The sequence below is a fragment of the Entelurus aequoreus genome, linkage group LG20, assembly GCF_033978785.1.
Source record: "Entelurus aequoreus isolate RoL-2023_Sb linkage group LG20, RoL_Eaeq_v1.1, whole genome shotgun sequence".
Classification (NCBI taxonomy): Eukaryota; Metazoa; Chordata; class Actinopteri; order Syngnathiformes; family Syngnathidae; genus Entelurus; species Entelurus aequoreus.
Genome location: NC_084750.1, coordinates 27,234,415 through 27,250,837, shown reverse-complemented (window position 1 = coordinate 27,250,837; position 16,423 = coordinate 27,234,415). Strand labels below are relative to the sequence as shown.

General features: G+C 34.3%; 1 protein-coding gene across 8 annotated transcripts in view; it reads left to right on the top strand.

Annotated features, from left to right (window-relative positions):
• Nucleotides 1-16,423, top strand: part of mag (myelin associated glycoprotein) — a 55,403-nt gene that overhangs the window by 4,814 nt on the left and 34,166 nt on the right. The window contains exon 1 of one of the 8 annotated variants that reach the window (XM_062029859.1): nucleotides 4,749-4,880. The exons of 6 other annotated variants lie outside the window; for them this stretch is intronic. The gene's annotated coding sequence lies outside the window, so the exon portion shown is untranslated. Of the gene's footprint in view, nucleotides 1-4,748; nucleotides 4,881-16,015; nucleotides 16,161-16,423 lie in introns of those variants that run through there. One more of the 8 variants, XM_062029858.1, reaches the window with a different exon arrangement.

Here is a 16,423-nt window from a genome sequence, read left to right as displayed (position 1 = left end):
TTTGATTGATTGATTGAAACTTTTATTAGTAGATTGCACAGTACAGTACATATTCCGTACAATTGACCACAGATAAGTTTTTCAACTAGTTTAAGTCGGGGTCCACGTTAATCAATTCATGGTACAAATATACATATACTATCAGCATAATACAGTCATCACACAAGTTAATCATCAGAGTATATACATTGAATTATTTACATTATTTACAATCCGCGGGGTGGGAGGTGCGGGGGGGGGGGGGGGTTAGGTTGGGTTGCTATCAGCATACTTCAGTCATCAACAATTATATCATGGACATTGTAACAGTGTAGGTCTCACTTGGTAGGATATGTACAGCGAGCGGTGACCATAGTGAGCTCAGAAAGCATGAGAACAAGTATATATATTTGATTATTTACAATCCGGGGAGGTGGGATGTGGCGGGGGGAGGGTGGAGGGGGTTAGGCTAGGGCAGGGGTCGGCAACCCGCGGCTCTAGAGCCGCATGCGGCTCTTTAGCGCCGCCCTAGTGGCTCTCTGAAGCTTTTTCAAAAATGTATGAAAAATGGAAAAAGATGAGGGGAAAAAATATATTTTTTTTGTTTTAATATGGTTACTGTAGGAGGACAAACATGACACAAACCTCCCTAATTGTTATAAAGCACACTGTTTGTATTAAACATGCTTCACTGATTCGAGTATTTGGCGAGCGCCGTTTTGTCCTACTAATTTTGGCGGTCCTTGAACTCACCTTAGTTTGTTTACAATGTATAACTTTCTCCGACTTTCTAGGACGTGTTTTATGCCACTTCTTTTTCTGTCTCATTTTGTCCGCCAAACTTTTAACGTTGTGCGTGAATACACAAAGGTGAGTTTTGTTGATGTTATTGACTTGTGTGGAGTGCTAATCAGACATATTTGGTCACTGCATGACTGCAAGCTAATCGATGCTAACATGCTATTTAGGCTAGCTATATGTACATATTGCATCATTATGCCTCATTTGTAGCTATATTTGAGCTCATTTAGTTTCCTTTAAGTCATCTTAATTCAATGTATATCTCATGACACACTATCTGTTTGTATTATGGCTTCTAATTTGTTGCGGCTCCAGACAGATTTGTTTTTGTATTTTTGGTCCAATGTGGCTCTTTCAACATTTTGGGTTGCCGATCCCTGGGCTAGGGTTGTAGCTGCCTGGAGGTGTTCTTTTAGTGCGGTTTTGAAGGAATATAGAGATGCACTTTCTTTTACACCTGTTGGGAGCGCATTCCATATTGATGTGGCATAGAAGGAGAATGAGTTAAGACCTTTGCTAGATCGGAATCTGGGTTTAACGTGGTTTGTGGAGCTCCCCCTGGTGTTGTGGTTATGGCGGTCATTTACGTTAAGGAAGTAGTTTGACATGTACTTCGGCTTCAGGGAGGTGTAGCGGATTTTATAGACAAGGCTCAGTGCAAGTTGTTTTACTCTGTCCTCCACCCTGAGCCAGCCCACTTTGGAGAAGTGGGTTGGAGTGAGGTGTGATCTGGGGTGGAGGTCTAGAAGTAATCTGACTAGCTTGTTCTGGGATGTTTGGAGTCTTGATTTGAGGGTTTTGGAGGTGCTGGGGTACCAGGAGGTGCATGCGTAGTCGAAAAAGGGTTGAATGAGAGTTCCCGCTAGAATCTTCATGGTGCTTTTGTTGACCAGAGAGGAGATTCTGAAACCAGATATCGTGATAGTTTCGTATTATTAATGACTAGTCATCTTATTATTAATTATTAGTCAGAACATTTCAGCTTTTCTCATAAAATACCTTTTTTTTTTTGCTCGTTTTTCTTACAATGTTACTGTTTTTTTGTAAGAATAGAATAAAATCAATAATACGATTGTGTAACTGCATAACAGTGTGTCAAAAATTCTGCCCGTACAAAAATATGAATGTTCAGTTACACATTTAACAGTGTTTGTTATTGTTGTTGTCATTTTTCCTACTTAAATTAATTGTTTTTAAAAATTGTATTATTAACTAACTAAACGTTGTTTATATTTTAGGTATATTTAATTTTTATTTATTTTGAGAGCTTATTTTTTGAAAGGGGAGGACAATTTTTATATTTTTATAAAAAAAAAAAAAAAAAAAAAAGCTAAAACCACAAATATATCCGTATATATATATTTATGTATGTATGTGTATTTGTATATACATGTGTACGTGTATATGTATGTATATGGCGAAGTTGGTAGAGTGGCTGTGCCAGCAATCGGAGTGTTGCTGGTTACTGGGGTTCAATTCCCACCTTCTACCTTCCTAGTCACGTCCGTTGTGTCCTTGGGCAAGACACTTCACCCTTTGCCTCTGATGGCTGCTGGTTAGCGCCTTGCATGGCAGCTCCCGCCATCAGTGTGTGAATGTGTGTGTGAATGGGTGAATGTGGAAATACTGTCAAAGCGCTTTGAGTACCTTGAAGGTAGAAAAGCGCTATACAAGTATAACGCATTTATCATTTATATATATATGTTTGTGTATGTATACATAAGTATATATACATATGTATGTATTTATATATGTATACATGTATTTATATATGTATACATGTATGTATATGTATATATATATGTATGTAAAAATGTATGTATATATATATGTATGTATGTATGCGGTATGTATATATGTGTGTGTATATATATATATACATATGCATATGTGTGTATATTTGTATATATGTATATATATATACGTATGTACATATATACGTATATATGTGTATATATGCATGTGTACATATATACGTATATATGTGTATATATTCATACACTACCGTTCAAAAGTTTGGGGTCACATTGAAATGTCCTTATTTTTGAAGGAAAAGCACTGTACTTTTCAATGAAGATAACTTTAAACTAGTCTTAACTTTAAAGAAATACACTCTATACATTGCTAATGTGGTAAATGACTATTCTAGCTGCAAATGTCTGGTTTTTGGTGCAATATCTACATAGGTGTATAGAGGCCCATTTCCAGCAACTATCACTCCAGTGTTCTAATGGTACAATGTGTTTGCTCATTGGCTCAGAAGGCTAATTGATGATTAGAAAACCCTTGTGCAATCATGTTCACACATCTGAAAACAGTTTAGCTCGTTACAGAAGCTACAAAACTGACCTTCCTTTGAGCAGATTGAGTTTCTGGAGCATCACATTTGTGGGGTCAATTAAACGCTCAAAATGGCCAGAAAAAGAGAACTTTCATCTGAAACTCGACAGTCTATTCTTGTTCTTAGAAATGAAGGCTATTCCACAAAATTGTTTGGGTGACCCCAAACTTTTGAATGGTAGTGTATGTACATATATACGTATATATGTGTATATATACATAGGTATATACATACGTATATATACTGTACATATGTATATATATACGTATTTATGTGTATATACATATATATATGTGTATATATACATATGTATGTGTATTTATATATGTGTGTATATATGTATAATATATATGTATGTACATATGTATATATGTATGTATATGTATGTGTATATACAGTATGTGTATATATATATATTTACATATATATATATACATATACACATATGTGTGTGTGTGTGTGTGTATATATATGTATGTATATATATATATATATATATATATATATATATATATATATATATATATATATATATATATATATATATATATATATATATATATATATATATATGTGTGTGTATATATATGTGTGTGTATATATATATATATATATATATATATATATATATATATATATATATATATATATATATATATATATATATATATATATATATATATATATATTTTGAAAGACAAAAGTATATTAATTAATTTCATGGGTCTAAAATGTTTTGCTTTTTCCTCATTAAATTCAGATTTTTTTGCTCTTTTTTTTCTCCTTACATTTTTACAGTTGTTTTTATTTTAGATATGTTATTTAAAAATACCCAACTTTTAAAATGTTAGCAGACATTTGGGTATTTGCACAAAGTATCGGAGCTTGAATTATACTGTGTATCGGATTGGAAAGAAAATCAGCGTCATCGCACATCCCTAATGTAAAGTATTATTTGGTTTGTAAATTATAATAAAACTAAGGCTGTCAAGTGACTTGTTTTAACCACAGGTGCTTGTATAAATAAAGTTATCTGAAGAAAAGACACAAATGCAATTTTCCTGTCACCAAGGAACGTTTTTAAACATTTTACTTGACTGCACGTCATTTATTTGCACCAAACTTGCCAAGAGTTTTATCTGGAGTTCTACCAGGATGTATTTTGCAGTGACATTTGCCAGCGAGACCACCAGTCGGACTCACTCATTTTTGTACTGACGTATTATTGATCTGACCACTGACCGCTCAAAATAAATTGCATGATTAACCTAAGTGAGTTTGTGATTAATGCGATCAATTTTTATGGGATTAATCACACGAGTGGTCAATCCCATGTTGGAATGAAATGTCACAGGTGGGCTCGTGCACCTCACCTGGGCGTCTTGTAGCCGCCCTCCACTTATTAGTGATAGCCACCATCTTTCTTCAATGAAATAAACTTCAACTTCTACAGTGTCAGGGACAGGACACAAGTCTTCATCGCGGGGGGGGGCGGAGTGGACAGTATAGCCCTTTGTGGCCCTCAGTGCAGTGAATGTCGGAGACTCAGGGTGAACAAGCGGTGATTGTCACACGTTGGGGGGGAGGGCGTTGCTGCTTGGTTGGTTGGCGTGTGTAGGCGGTCGTGGGACGCTGTTGGGGCTTGGTACTGGGAGGTGGCGACAGGCGGCTGTGGCGCTTTTTGCATGCGTGACGGGCACAGGGAAGGCAGCTGGAAGTCACGTGCACGCCAGAGGCTGGAGGTCAGTCACCAACATAGGTAACTATGGTAACGTCTTTGATTGACAAGTAACTATGGTGACATCTTTGATTGACGGGTCGCTATGGTGACATCTTTGATTGATGGTCGCTATGGTAAAAAAATGTTAATTGACGAGTGGCAATGGTAACATCTTTGATTGACAGGTAGCTATGGTAACATCTTTAAATGATGGGTAACTATGGTAAGAGCTTTTGATTGACGGGTAGCTATGATAACATCTCTGCTTGACAAGTAACTATGGTAACATCTTTGATTGGCGGCTAACTATAGTAACATCTTTGATTGAGGGGTAGCCAAGGTAGCATCGTTGATTGACGGATAACTATGGTAACATCTTTGATTGACAAATAGCTACGGTAACATTGTTGATAGTAACTACGGTAACTTCTTTCATTGACGGGTATGGATGGCAACACATTTGATTGACGGTAGCTATGGTAACATCTGATTGATAGTAACTTTGGTATCATGTTTGATTGACCGGTTACTATGGTAACATATTTGATTGACAGGTTACTATGGTAACATATTTGATTGACAGGTTACAATGGTAACACCTTTGAATGAAGGGTCACTATGGTAACACCTTTGAATGAAGGGTCACTATGGTAACGTCGTTGATTGAAGGGACACTATGGACACATCCTTGATTGACTCGTAACTCTGGTGACATCTTTGATTGACGGGGAGCAATGGAAATATCTTTGACTGACGGGTCGCTATGGTAACATCTTTGATTGACGGGTAGCAATGGTAACATCTTTGATTGACGGATAGCAGGTAGCAATGGTAACATATTTGATGGGTAACTATGCTAACATCCCTGTTTGACATGTAACTATGGTAACATATTGACTGGTAACTATGGTAACATTGTTGATTGAAGGGTCACAATAATGCCATCTTTGACTGACTCGTAACTCTGGTAATATCTTTGACTGACTGGTCACTATGGTAACATCTTTGATTGACTGGTAGCAATGGTAACATCTTTGACGGGTAACTATGCTAAGATCTATGTTTGACAAGTAACTATGGTAACATTATTGACTGGTAACTATGGTAACATTGTTGATTGAAGGGTCACTATAATGACATCTTTGACTGACTCGTAACTGGTAATATCTTTGACTGACTGGTCACTATGGTAACATCTTTGATTGACTGGTAGCAATGGTAACATCTTTGACGGGTAAATATGCTAAGATCTCTGTTTGACAAGTAACTATGGTAACATATTGGTAACATTGTTGATTGAAAGGTCACTATTATGACGTCTTTGATTGACAGGTAACTATGCTAACAGCTTTGACTGACAGGTAACTATGGTAACATCTTTGAATGAAGGGTCACTTTGGTAACATCTTTGATTGACGGGTAACTATGGTGTCATATTTGATTGTTGGGTAACCATGGTAACATCTTTGATTGACAGGTGGGATGTTTGGTTGCGTGTTTTCTTACTTCTCAACTTTCCAAATAAGTTAGCTGGCTGATAAAAAAACTAAATTTTTAGTTTTTAATGAAATCAGGAAATAAAAAGAATAAATACGATACTGCATAACAACTTATTCCGAAGGAAATAGATGATTGTTTGGCTCAAACTGACTTTTGCAAAACACTTCCACAAAAACATGCATTTCCGCTTTATGCGAGGTTTATTTTGTTTTCATCTTTTTGTTGGGGATTTGTATTTTTATTAAAACAACTTTTTGTTAAGTGATTTTTACTTTAAAATCAACATTTAACTCCCCTTACTGCCATACAAGTGTAAAAAGAAGTTAACTCCCTTTTGTGAGGCCAACATGTTCAGTCCTGCAAATCACGTACATCCCATAATTTTCTGAAGGGGCTCGTGTAATCAATCTAAAAATCGATGAAAATGAACTGGATCTTTTCCCAAACAGGCAGCAATCACTTTTAGCATCTGTTCTCTCTCTCATTTGTCTTCTGCTACAGGATCTACTGGGGTTTTTGGACAGTATTTCCCAGATTCATATTTTTATATTTTGTATTTTATATTCATATTTTTAGTCCTAAACAAAAACATCAAACATTATTGATTTTTTTTTAATTTTTTTTAGATTCGGACCTTTTTGAAGGCTCATGTTACGCAAATGTAAACAAATTGAAAACTGTGACATCGTGTGTTTAAAAGGCCTTCAAAGGGTTAAAAATTAATATGAACATATTTGGTCTCTCGATACTTTTACATTTTCTTAAAAAAACCTCAATTACATCGGCCTTTCACACAAACTGGGCTGGACAAATGTATTGACATTTTTATGTTTACTGTGTTTTACATATAGAATGTTCTGTACTTATTGCGATTTTTATTATTTTTAATCTTTTACCTCTTGGGGTTATTTTGCACTGTTGGTATGCATTTGAACTGCGTTTTATGCATACAATATTCTGTATTTACTGCGATTATTATTATTTTTAACCTTTTAACTCTCTATTGTAATCTGTACAGCACTTTGGGGAAGTAGTCTGTTTTTAAAGTTAAGTTAAAGTTAAAGTACCAATGATTGTCACACACACTAGGTGTGGTGAAATTTGTCCTCTGCATTTGACCCATCCCCTTGATCACCCCCTGGGAGGTGAGGGGAGCAGTGGGCAGCAGCGGTGCCGCGCCCGGGAATCATTTTTGGTGATTTAACCCCCAATTCCAACCCTTGATGCTGAGTGCCAAGCAGGGAGGTAATGGGTCCCATTTTTATAGTCTTTGGTATGACTCGGCCGGGGTTTGAACTCACAACCTACCGATCTCAGGGCGGACACTCTAACCACTAGGCCACTGAGTAGGTAAAATTGTGCTATAGAAAAAAAAGTCCACCTTGACCTTGATCTACCTTGCAAAATAATGGCCCAGAACAGCCAAAATGTCCTGAAAAGAACAAAAAAAAGGCAGTCCAAACTACAACCTGCTGATGTCTTCAATCTGACCCGTGAAAAGTCATGAATTTAATAAAGAATGTTACTAATAAGAAGATATTGGTCTGGCAATTATTTTGATGCTGCTATTATGCCACCAAGTAGTGGTCAGTAACCTTTCCCAGAGGACATATGCAGCATTACTTTCATGACTCAGTGCAAACAACCTTTCCTAGTCATGGTGAAAAAATAATTAAATCCAACCAACACAAAATGATGGTCACACAACACAACCTGCTCACTGAACTTTGTGGATATTATTAACAACGTCCATGCACTATAAAAAATTCACAATGACTCCCATTTAAATCCATTACAATGCCTGATGGGAAAAATGCAAAACCCTTATTCCATGTTAGGCACATTTTAGCAGCTTGATATTTCTGATTGATTATAAAACTTTAAGGAGGTTGTCACGGAAGTAAACAAAGTAGGAGTCAAACTTTTACATACTCTTATTATCCAATTATATTAATTATATAATCATTGTATTAATATAATATGTACACATATGTATAAGCTATATACTGTGTATATATATATGTGTGTGTGTGTATATATATAAAGTACTATCTATCTATCTATCTATCTATCTATCTATCTATCTATCTATCTATCTATCTATCTATCTATATATCTATCTATCTATCTATCTATCTATCTATCTATCTATCTATCTATCTATCTATCTATCTATCTATCTATCTATCTATCTATCTATCTATCTATCTATCTATCTATCTATCTATCTATCTATCTATCTATCTATCTATCTATCTATCTATCTATCTATCTATCTATCTATCTATCTATCTATCTATCTATCTATCTATCTATCTATCTATCTATCTATCTATCTATCTATCTATCTATATGTGTGTATAAATGTGTGTGTGTATGTATATATGTATGTATATATGTGTATATAATGTATGTATATATGTGTGTATACATATATGTATATGTGTGTATATATATATATATATATATATATATATATATATATATATATATATATATATATATATATATATATATATATATATATATATATTCGGATACTCCCTTCTTTTGGATAAGTGTCGCAAAGAACAAGCCAACAGGTTGTTAGTACAGGAAAGCATTTTTGATGAAACTGTCCCTCGGTCTTTGGGAGGACGGCTTGGCGCCATCTTTACTTTTGGTGCCCACCTTCAGCTCCCAGCGGAAGTCCAAGCTCCCGAATGTGCGCGGAGGCCTGTGGTCTCACCATCTGCCCACTGGGAGGAGGACTGCCAAAGTCCCTCAGCCTGCCAGATAGATAGAGGGATGGATGGAGGGATAGATAGGACTGTCTTGTCTTCTTCAGCCAAATGAAGCTCTCCGCTTCACTCTTTGGTAAAACACACATGTTTTACTGGGATATGCAATCTATTTGTGGAGTTTGGCAGCACACGAGCTTATCTTCTAGTCAATAAAACAACACCGAGGGGACGTCTGTGCAAGCTGTTCATAAACCAAACACAATTTCCACAGCTGCTCTCGGTGCGACAAAAAAAAGACACATTGGAGAACTTAAACATAATTATATATCCATACTTATGTATGGGTATATATGTATGTAGGTATGTATATATGTATGTGTATATATAAATATACACGTATGTATGTATACATGTGTGTATGTATATATGTATGTACTGTATATATGTGTATATATATACATGTGCGTATATATATGAATATATGTGTATGTATATGTATGTATATATGTGTATATACAGTATGTATGTATGTATATGTGTATATATGTATGTATGTGTGTGTGTGTATGTATGTATATATATTTCTATATATGTACATATATGTCTATGTATGTATATATGTACATGTATATACTGTATGTGTGTGTGTGTGTGTGTGTGTACAGTGTATGTATGTATGTATATATATAAATAGGGACAAGCGGTAGAAAACGGATGGATGGATGTGTATATATATACATATATATATGTACTGTATATATATTATATATATATATATATATATATATATATATATATATATATATATATATATATATATATATATATATATATATATATATATATATATGTATACATATATATGTATATGTATATATTATACGTATATATAATGTATATATATATATATATACACACACACACAGTACAGTATGTATATACATATACACACATGGTCAATTTTTTTACAGAATGTGTAACCCAAAAACAATTATTCACTGCGGAGGATGCTTTTCTATAAAACCCAAAACCAGTGAAGTTGGCACGTTGTGTAAATGGTAAATAAAAACAGAATACAATTATTTGCAAATCCTTTTCAACTTATATTCAATTGATTAGACTGCAAAGACAAGATATTTAATGTTCAAACTGAGAAACTTAATTTTGTTTAGCAAAAAATGATTAACTTAGAATTTAATGGCAGCAACACATTGCAAAAAAGTTGGCACAGGGGCATTTTTACCACTGTGTTACATGGCCTTTCCTTTTAACAACACTCAGTAAACGTTTGGGAACTGAGGAGACCAATTTTTGAAGCTTTTCAGGGGGAATTATTTCCCATTCTTGCTTGACGTACAGCTTAAGTTGTTCAACAATGTGCCACACATTTTCAATGGGAGACAGGTCTGGACTACAGGCAGGCCAGTCTAGTACCCGCACTCTTTTACTACAAAGCCACGCTGTTGTAACACATGGCTTGGCATTGTCTTGCTGAAATAAGCAGGGGCGTCCATGATAACGTTGCTTGGATGGCAACATATGTTGCTCCAAAACCTGTATGTACCTTTCAGCATTAATGGTGCCTTCACAGATGTGTAAGTTACCCATGCCTTGGGCACTAATACACCCCCATACCATCACACATGCTGGCTTTTCAACTTTGTGCCTATAACAATCCGGATGGTTCTTTTCCTCTTTGGTCCGGAGGACACAACGTCCACAGTTTCCAAAAACAATTTGAAATGTGGACTCGTCAGACCACAGAACACATTTCCACTTTGCATCAGTCCATCTTAGATGAACTCGGGCCCAGCGAAGCCGCCGGCGTTTCTGGGTGTTGTTGGTAAATGGCTTTGGCTTTGCATAGTAGAGTTTTAACTTTCACTTACAGATGTAGCGACAAACTGTAGTTACTGACAGTGGTTTTCTGAAGTGTTCCTGAGCCCATGTGGTGATATCCTTTACACTCTGATGTCATTTTTTTATGCAGTACAGCCTGAGGGATCGAAGGTACGTAATATCATCACTTACGTGCAGTGATTTCTACAGATTCTCTGAACCTTTTGATGATATTACGGACCGTAGATGGTGAAATCCCTAAATTCCTTGCAATAGCTGGTTGAGAAAGGTTTTTCTTAAACTGTTCAACAATTTGCTCACGCATTTGTTCACAAAGTGGTGACCCTCGCCCCATCCTTGTTTGTGAATGACTGAGCATTTCATGGAAGCTGCTTTTATACCCAATCATGGCACCCACCTGTTCCCAATTAGCCTGTTCACCTGTGGGATGTTCCAAATAAGTGTTTGATGAGCATTCCTCAACTTTCTCAGTCTTTTTTGCCACTTGTGCCAGCTTTTTTGAAACGTTGCACGCATCAAATTCTAAATGAGCTAATATTTGCAAAAAATTAAGTTTTCCAGTTCAAACATTAAATATCTTGTCTTTGCAGTCTACTCAATTGAATATAGGTTGAAAAGGATTAGCAAATAATATTATTCTGTTTTTGTTCACGATTTACACAACGTGCCAACTTCACTGGTTTTGTGTTTTGTACATACAGTATGTGTATATATATATATATATATATATATATATATATATATATATATATATATATATATATATATATATATATATATATATATATATATATATATACATACACACGGCAATTTTTTTTTAACAGAATGTGATACCCACAAACAATTGTTCACTGCGGAGGATGCTTTCCTATATGTAGTAATATAATATTTTAATTCTATATATTATTCATTGTGTATGTATTGGTACAGTGATTTTCGAACTGTGGTACGTGGGCTCCATCAAGTGGTACGGCAAATATTTGATTCCTTATTCAAGTACAGTGTTTCAGTGGCCAAGAATATTAAATATACTTGTTAGAAAAAAAAACCTCTGCCTTGTTTTTAATGAATACTTAGGCCTACTACGCAACTGTATTTTAATGTTGGTCATTATGGTGGTACTTGGACAGCCAAGTGTTTTTTGAGGTGGTACTTGGTGAAAAACTTTTGAGAACCACTGTACTAGTATAATATTGTATATATGTACTAACATAATTTATACACGTACGAGTATAACTTTATATATGTACTTCTATAGTATTGTATATGTATGTACTAGTATGATATTTCACATTTACTAGTATAATATTCTATATTTACTAGTATACTATTGTATATGTATGTACTAGTATAATATTCCTTGTGTACTAGTATAATACTCCATAAGTACTAGTATAATATTTCATGTTTACTAGTATAATTTTCCGTGTGTACTTGTATAATATTCTATATTTACTCGTATACTATTGCATATGTTTGTACTAGTATAATATTCCATGTGTACTAGTGTAATATTCCGTAAGTGCTAATATAATATTTCATGTTTACGCTTCTAATTTTCCGTGTGTACTAGTATAATATTCCATGTGTACTTCTATAATATTCCATGTGTACTAATAATCCATGTGTACTCGTATAATATTCCATAAGTACTAATATAATATTTCAAGTTTACTAGTATAATTTTCCATGTGTACTAGTACAATATTTAATACTTACTGGTATACTATTGTATATGTATGTACTAGTATAATATTCCATGTGTACTAGTATAATATTCCATCTGCACTAGTATATTTCGTGTTTACTAGTGTATTTTTTCCATGTGTATTAATATAATATTCCATGTGTACTAGTATAATATTCCACGTGTACTAGTATAATATTCCATGTGTACTAGTATAATATTTCATGTGTACTAGTATAATTTTCCATGTGTACTAGTATAATCTTCCATGTGTACTAGTATAATATTCCATCTGTACTAGTATAATATTCCATCTGTACTAGTATAATATTCCATGAGTCTAATATAATATTTCATGTTTACTAGTATAATTTTCCATATGTACTAGTATAATATTCTATATTTACTAGTATAATATTGTATATGTATGTACTACTATAATATTCCATGTGTACTAGTATAATATTCCATACGTACTAGTATAATATTTAATGTGTACTAGTATAATATTCCATGTGTACTAGTATACTTTTCCATGTGTACTAGTATAATATTCCATGTGTACTAATATTCCATGTGTATTAGTATAATATTCCATGTGTACTGGTGTAATATTCCATAAGTGCTAATATAATATTTCATGTTTACTAGTATAATTTATCGTGTGTACCAGTATAATATTCTATATTTACTGGAATACTATTGTACATGTATGTACTAGTATAATATTCCATGTGTACTAGTGTAATATTCCATGTGTACTAGTGTAATATTCCATGTGTACTAGTATAACATTCCATAAGTACTAATATATTTCATGTTTACTAGTATAATTTTCCATGTGTACTAGTATAATATTCTGTATTTACTAGTATACTATTGTATATGTATGTACTAGTATAATAATCCATGTGTACTAGTATAATATTCCATAAGTACTAGTATAATATTTAATGTTTACTAGTATAATTTTCCATGTGTACTAGTATACAATTCCATGTGTACTTGTATAATATTCCATGTTTACTAATATTCCATGTGTACTAGTATAATATTCCATAAGTACTAATATAATATTTCATGTTTACTATTATAATTTTCCCTGTGTACTAGTATACTATTCTATATTTACTGGAATACTATTGTACATGTATGTACTAGTATAATATTCCATGTATACTAGTATAATATTCCATGTGTACTAGTATAATATTCCATAAGTACTAGTATAATATTTCATGTTTACTAGTATCATTTACCATGTGTACTAGTATAATCTTCCACATGTACTAGTATAATATTCCATCTGTACTAGTATAATTTTCCATGTGTTCTAGTATAGTATTCCATAAGTACTAGTATAATACTTCCTGTTTACTAGTATAATATTCCATGTGTACTAGTATAATATTCCATCAGTACTAGTATAATATTTTATATTTACTAGTGTAATTTTTCCATGTGTACTAGTATAATATTCTATAAGTACTAGTATAATATTCTATAAGTACTAGTATAATATTTCATATGTACTAGTATAATTTCCATGTGTACTAGTATAATATTCTATGTGTACTAGTATTCCATGTGTAATTATGTAATATTCCACCACGTGTACTAATATTCCAAGTGTACGAGTGTGCGTGCGCGTGCGTACATGTGTGTGTGTTTAAGTGTGTGTGTGTGTGTGTGTGTGTGTGTTTGTGTGTGTGTGTGCGTGTGTGTGTGTGTACGTGTGTACGTGTTATTGTATTTCTATCCTTCTTGAGACATCAACAAGAAAAAGTACCTTCCATATAAGGAGTGGTGAACAAGTTAGGACATAAATCATGGTCCCAATACGGAAAACCATTGCATCAAATAGAGAGCCAAATACTAGAGTCTGTGAACATTGCTCCAAAGTCAGGATTTTTTGTTGATTTAATGTGCATACAAAAGTAAACATTGACAGGTGCAAAGGCAACGATATATGATAAAGAAGGACTTCCCAAGTTAGGACATAAATCATGGTCCCAATACGGAAAGCCATTGCGTCTAAAAGAGAATGTCTCATTAGCACCCCTGGTGGTGAAATATATCACAATTAGGGTGGTCCCAAAAAGGAGGGATTTTTTCAAATTGACTGTGTGTCGCTTTTAAAAGTGCTCCCCCTCTGGCTAACATATGTAATAACAAGTGTGTGTAAGAAATTTAAATGTGCCCCCTTTGGCCAAAATTAATTTAAAAATGTATATAGAGACATAGTGTAATAACGTGACGTAAATAATGAAGATTAAAGAACAACTACAAACAAAAAATTAAAAAAATTTTTTTACTAAAAGATTATCTTTTTTGTATTTGCATAGTATGTATATGTTATTAATGTTGTAAATACACAACTTTATATATCTGGAAAGAGTGGTACTAAAGAGGTAGACAGGTCTCAAGAAGGTAAGAAATACAAGAATGTGTGTGTGTGTAGAAGGGCGCCGTGGAGTGGTCAGGCTTTAAAGACCATCTGCTCCTCAGAGGGTTTTTTTTTTAAGGGGGGGGTTAGCATGCGTCAGAGTGGCGACTGTGAGCACGCGTGTTCCGTGGGAGTGGGTCCGCTCATAACGAGCACGCCACAAAGTCCTCATTGACATGCGAACCCCCACTTTTTTTTTTTTAAAGACCCTTCACAATGTCAATGTTCTTCTTGGCTCCTCTTCTTCTTTTGTCTGAGCGTGAGTGAGGACAAAGGAGCGCCACGAAGAGGAGGCTCACATAGCTGACGGCCCACGGGGATGCATGTCCGTTGTTAACGATCCATTGTTGACACAGTGGCGGCATTCATAGCGGCATATAGCAGCATATCATAGCAACACATCTTCAGCCTTTGTCTGGCTTGGCTTCAACCGTGGCGCCCCCTAGGGGTTGTGTTCTGCACGGTGGCCCTACGGCGCAGCGATTCACTTTTGTCACATTTTGGTATGTTGCAGCCGTATTCCAAATGATTCTATTTTTTGTCCTCAAAATTCTACAAACAATACCCCATAATGATAATTTGAACAGTTTTTTTTTATTTAATTGTTTTTATTTTTTATTAATCAATCCAACAAAACAATACACAACAACACCATAATAATGCAATTCCAAAACCAACATTCAGAATAGCAATAAACAGAGTAATTGAGAGGACACACAAATTTGACACAAAACAATCCACAAAGCAGTCATACAAAAATGTATATTATCAACAACAGTATTTGTCAGAATAATTGTATCTAATTTATCACAAAACTTTGTGTTTCAATGAGTTCCCGGCGAGCAGACAAAAGCTGTCTTTAATCCTACCAAGCAGAAGGCTTGTAAAACTCCACTGTGTAGGATGGGAAGCAACATGAAGGTGTTCTGTTTCTTTCATGTATTGTAATCAACAGAAAGATATTGTCTTGACCTGAGATCTACAAAAGCGAAGGGGAAGCAGGACCAGACTCCCATCCAGGCACCGCTTCTTTGAACTGTTTTATGACCTTTTCTGTGAACTGGTTACAACCTTTTCTTTGAACTGTTCTGTAACCAAAGGTAATGGCTGTTTACGACCCCCGTCCCTTAGAAACAGCTGTTGCCATGTAATCAGTTATTGGAATACAAATGTACATGTATGTACTAGTATAATATTCCATGTGTACTAGTGTAATATTCCATGTGTCAATAAATTTATTGACATATTTATTGTTATATTCATGGACATTAATGACGTATTCATGGACAAATTGATTGACATATTTATTGATATATTCATGGACATTAATGACATTCATGCATAAATTGATTGATATATTATT